We start from the raw sequence: 5,419 nt of genomic DNA on the forward strand, positions 1-5,419 counted from the left end.
GGAACCACAAATGTGCGGTTGGCTCCTGTTGTTGACTCCGTGCATATGTGTTGTTTCCTGCTTTCGGCAAACAAGTGTTGTCCATCTTTACGCTTGGCTGCACCGCGCTGATGAGGCCAATAGCCAGAAACACGTGTCCGCGGTTTGCCCCCCCTTTTGGAGTGTTATGTCCATTAATTATTTATTTTTTGATTTGTATATCATACACACTCGATAAAATCTTCTTTGTCTATATTTATATCCTGGACCCGGATGTCACGCAGGTAGCTATAGCTGCCTACGTGGTCATGTTAGATGTAGCCTGGGAATTCTAGGTCTTCTAACTGGAACCACAAATGTGCGGTTGGCTCCTGTTGTTGACTCCGTGCATATGTGTTGTTTCCTGCTTTCGGCAAACAAGTGTTGTCCATCTTTACGCTTGGCTGCACCGCGCTGATGAGGCCAATAGCCAGAAACACGTGTCCGCGGTTTGCCCCCCCTTTTTGAGTGTTATGTCCATTAATTATTTATTTTTTGATTTGTATATCATACACACTCGATAAAATCTTCTTTGTCTATATTTATATCCTGGACCCGGATGTCACGCAGGTAGCTATAGCTGCCTACGTGGTCATGTTAGATGTAGCCTGGGAATTCTAGGTCTTCTAACTGGAACCACAAATGTGCGGTTGGCTCCTGTTGTTGACTCCGTGCATATGTGTTGTTTCCTGCTTTCGGCAAACAAGTGTTGTCCATCTTTACGCTTGGCTGCACCGCGCTGATGAGGCCAATAGCCAGAAACACGTGTCCGCGGTTTGCCCCCCCTTTTTGGAGTGTTATGTCCATTAATTATTTATTTTTTGATTTGTATATCATACACACTCGATAAAATCTTCTTTGTCTATATTTATATCCTGGACCCGGATGTCACGCAGGTAGCTATAGCTGCCTACGTGGTCATGTTAGATGTAGCCTGGGAATTCTAGGTCTTCTAACTGGAACCACAAATGTGCGGTTGGCTCCTGTTGTTGACTCCGTGCATATGTGTTGTTTCCTGCTTTCGGCAAACAAGTGTTGTCCATCTTTACGCTTGGCTGCACCGCGCTGATGAGGCCAATAGCCAGAAACACGTGTCCGCGGTTTGCCCCCCCTTTTTGGAGTGTTATGTCCATTAATTATTTATTTTTTGATTTGTATATCATACACACTCGATAAAATCTTCTTTGTCTATATTTATATCCTGGACCCGGATGTCACGCAGGTAGCTATAGCTGCCTACGTGGTCATGTTAGATGTAGCCTGGGAATTCTAGGTCTTCTAACTGGAACCACAAATGTGCGGTTGGCTCCTGTTGTTGACTCCGTGCATATGTGTTGTTTCCTGCTTTCGGCAAACAAGTGTTGTCCATCTTTACGCTTGGCTGCACCGCGCTGATGAGGCCAATAGCCAGAAACACGTGTCCGCGGTTTGCCCCCCCTTTTTGGAGTGTTATGTCCATTAATTATTTATTTTTTGATTTGTATATATATATATATATATATATATAAAATCTAGAAAGGTTAATGCAGTCAAGCTGCTGGAAAATAATTCCATGAAAATCAAAAAATAAATAAATAAGTACTCTTTGATCATTCCCATATTGATTTCAATTTAAGAGCCACCGGTATACAGCTGTTTCAGCCTATTGGGCATCGTCAGTACCGGGCAGGCGGTCCTCGATTGAAGACAAAATGAGAAAAAACCAAGAAAGTACTTGATAAAAATAGCTGCGTAAATGCAAGCGAAACATAAGTGGAACCACCTATTGGTGTGACACCCAAGTCAACTTGCCAAGTTGACATATACAGGGTGTCCCTGGACTTCCTCTTTTCCTCTCGGGAATGTATAGATGGGGTCAAAATATCACCAGTACTTCATATAACTTTTTTTCCTAAAAGTCTTCGTAACCAAGTTACGGGCCCTCGAAGTTACAAAATGAAAAATGTTTTTCTTTGATAACTTTTCAAGTGAATATTCAAAATCATCCAAATTTTGGTAATTGACTAAACAAATGAATTCTGTCGATGAGCTTTCATGCAGGAGTCAGTTGTTTTGCTACAAAGTCAGGAACGGACTACCCCCGATGGTCCCACACCCCAAAACTTTGAAATGACAGATATTTTTCAATATTTTTCAACAAATTAAGGTTACTTGGACAATTTTATGAATAAAAGTACTCGTGTGGAAAGTCGATCGGAGCAACGAGTCTTGATAAAAATGTAGTTTCACTCGACGACATCAAACCCTCGTCCACCATTATTTGAAATGAATAATTATCAAAGCAGAAATAATAATGATAACGTTAATTCAACAACATTTATAACAGGAATAATACAAAGTATGCTAAAATGAAGTCGTAAACAAAAAGTACAGTACCTATATGGAAGTTTAAGTCACAATTGTGATAGCAGATATTTTTTCAAAAGAAATATCAAGTTCTGTAGATTCGTGGTGTTTTTAAACTAACAAGCTACTTTACTATGAAATATCGAATTCATTCCATATTTTGTATGTACATAATACGTGTGGAATAATCACGTTTCGTGTTGATCAGTTATCTGAATCTCATGAAACTCACATTCGAATGTTTCAAATTCTTCTTCACAGCTAAACTGTTGAGGAGTTTCACTGATAATTATAATTTTATGGGAGAAATTCTTAACACGAATCTAAATTTAGCTGAAAAAAACGCACATCGGAAAAAATATTTACTATACTAATAAAAAGCAAACGAATGAACTACAAAAACGGCTGCTGCACATGATCAGGTGAAAAATATCCAGGGAATAATTATGTTCCATTTCTTTCACAGATGTTGACAAAAAAACCTTCTAGAAAGTTTTGATAAAAAATGAGAAATGGAATGCGATTTGTTTTGTTGAGTGGTGCGTTGTCATATGACTATCATTGTATTGTCAATATTCTATAGGATATTTTGAATTTTTTGATATGGCCGAACAGTTTACATTCAATGAATATGCAGGTATGCATGTATTTTATGGACGAGCATTTTGTAATGCTACAGAAGCTCGTCGTCTGTATTCCGAGCATTTTCCCAATCGAACGGTACCGTCAAGAGAAACATTCGAGCGTGTCGATCGCAGCTTGAGGGAGACAGGTAGTAATAATTGATAATTAATTTGAGCACGTTGTTTTATTTCGATATTATTGTAGGTACAGTTTTGCCAAAACGAGGTGGTGAGGGTGCTCCTAGGACTGTACGTACCGTTGTATTGGAGGAAAATATTTTGGAAGCCGTCGCTGATGATCCTTCAATGAGCATCAGAAATCTATCAGAACAGTTCCATACATCCAAGTCCACTATTCATAGAATATTAGGAAACAACTGCTTCACCCATTTCACATCCAGAAGGTACATGCCATGACACCTCAAGATTTTCTAGCACGACTGGAATATGCCAATTGGTTCATGGATAGGCAAAGAGAGGATATGACTTTTATTAATCGAGTTTTATTCACTGATGAAGCAGGTTTCAGTAGAGATGGAGTTATCACTCTCATAATCTCCATATATGGGCCGAAGAAAATCCCCATGGGATATTGCAAACCAAACACCAACGGAAATTCAACGTGAATGTTTGGGCTGGTATCATAGGAAACCATCTTATAGGACCATTCGTTTACGCTACACCTATTCACACAAGAGATGCATTGTTGAATAGAATAACATTACATTGTGAAGCCATACGAAACGACCCTGGAATGCTATTGCAAGTACAGAGAGGGTGTCTTCGCAGACTAAGAAAATGTATAGAGAGAGAAGGTGGTCATATCGAGCAATTTCTGTAGCGGATTTTTCATTTCTGTTTGCTCTTGAGGCTCTTGAGTTTCGTTAGTTAAACGTGTTTGCATTATAAAAATTCGTTATGAACATTTTACCTATCATTTCCATTTTCCTTAAAAAACTAATATTTTCGAATAATGGTAGACATCTCAGGATAAATGTTGTTGAATTAACGTTATCATTATTATTTCTTCTTTGATAATTATTTATTTCAAATAATGGTGGACGAGCGGGTTTGATGTCGTCGAGTGAAACTACATTTTTATCAAGACTCGTTGCTCCGATCGACTTTCCACACGAGTACTTTTATTCATAAAATTGTCCAAGTAACCTTAATTTGTTGAAAAATATTGAAAAATATCTGTCATTTCAAAGTTTTGGGGTGTGGACCATCGGGGGTAGTCCGTTCCTGACTTTGTAGCAAAACAACTGACTCCTGCATGAAAGCTCATCAAAGGAATTCATTTGTTTAGTCAATTACCAAAATTTGGATGATTTTGAATATTCACTTGAAAAGTTATCAAAGAAAAACATTTTTCATTTTGTAACTTCGAGGGCCCGTTACTTGGTAACGAAGGATTTTAGGAAAAAAAGTTATATGAAGTACTGGTGATATTTTGACCCCATCTATACATTCCCGAGAGGAAAAGAGGAAGTCCAGGACACCCTGTATATATATATATATATAATATATATTATATATATATATTATATATATATATATATATATATATATATATATATATATGTCAAACATGTGGATCAATTCTTTTGAAAAAATTTTATCTGTTGCATCCATTGAATCATAAGTGGTGTCATAATGATAATGGACAGTATACATTCAACTGGTTCGAAAGACCTGATAAGCCGGAAAACATTCAAGAAAATTATATTAACATCTACAGTTACGTCAGTATTTAAGAAATTCTGAAAACTCAATGAAATGAAATTCTTGCATGAATTTATCGAAAATGCCACCTTACGTAACGAATCGAAGCTAAATAAATGTAGCAGCATATGTTCACGTATGGTTTAAATAATTTTTAATTTTTTTCACATCCTAAACTGTATCACGAACATTGATTATTAGATTGCTACCGTATTTTCTGTTGTAGATCCTACTGAACTTGGTCAGCTCAATACTAAGGAAGTTGCGGATTTGGGAAACGAAAATATTGCTGATCATGATGATGATGATGACTCAGAAGGCAGCATAACAAGCGACGTTACCGTTTATTTGAATATTTCTCAAGAAACTATTCAAACAGATGAAAGTTATTCAATTAATATGTCGATATGGGAATAAAAATATTGTTTATGTTTTTCTAAATATCGTAAATTTATCATTATTTATTCCCACTTCATCAAAACAATTATTGAAAAAATGAAGAAAGTTTTAAGGGGTTCTTCACTGAAATTGATAACAATCTCTTAGGAAGTAACATTGACACCTGTGTCATCGAAAATTGTCTACCACTCTCGTCTAAACACGGTCTATTTGTCTGCCAATTAACAGTGTGTCTATTCAATAATTATATAGTACAAGGAAACAATGGCAGACTGTAAAACCTTAGTCAAATTTATTTCTTATTTTTG

The sequence above is a fragment of the Leptinotarsa decemlineata genome, unplaced genomic scaffold, assembly GCF_025532065.1.
Source record: "Leptinotarsa decemlineata unplaced genomic scaffold, Ldec_3_MD MMD2_P_RNA_scaffold_14, whole genome shotgun sequence".
Lineage (NCBI taxonomy): Eukaryota > Metazoa > Arthropoda > Insecta > Coleoptera > Chrysomelidae > Leptinotarsa > Leptinotarsa decemlineata.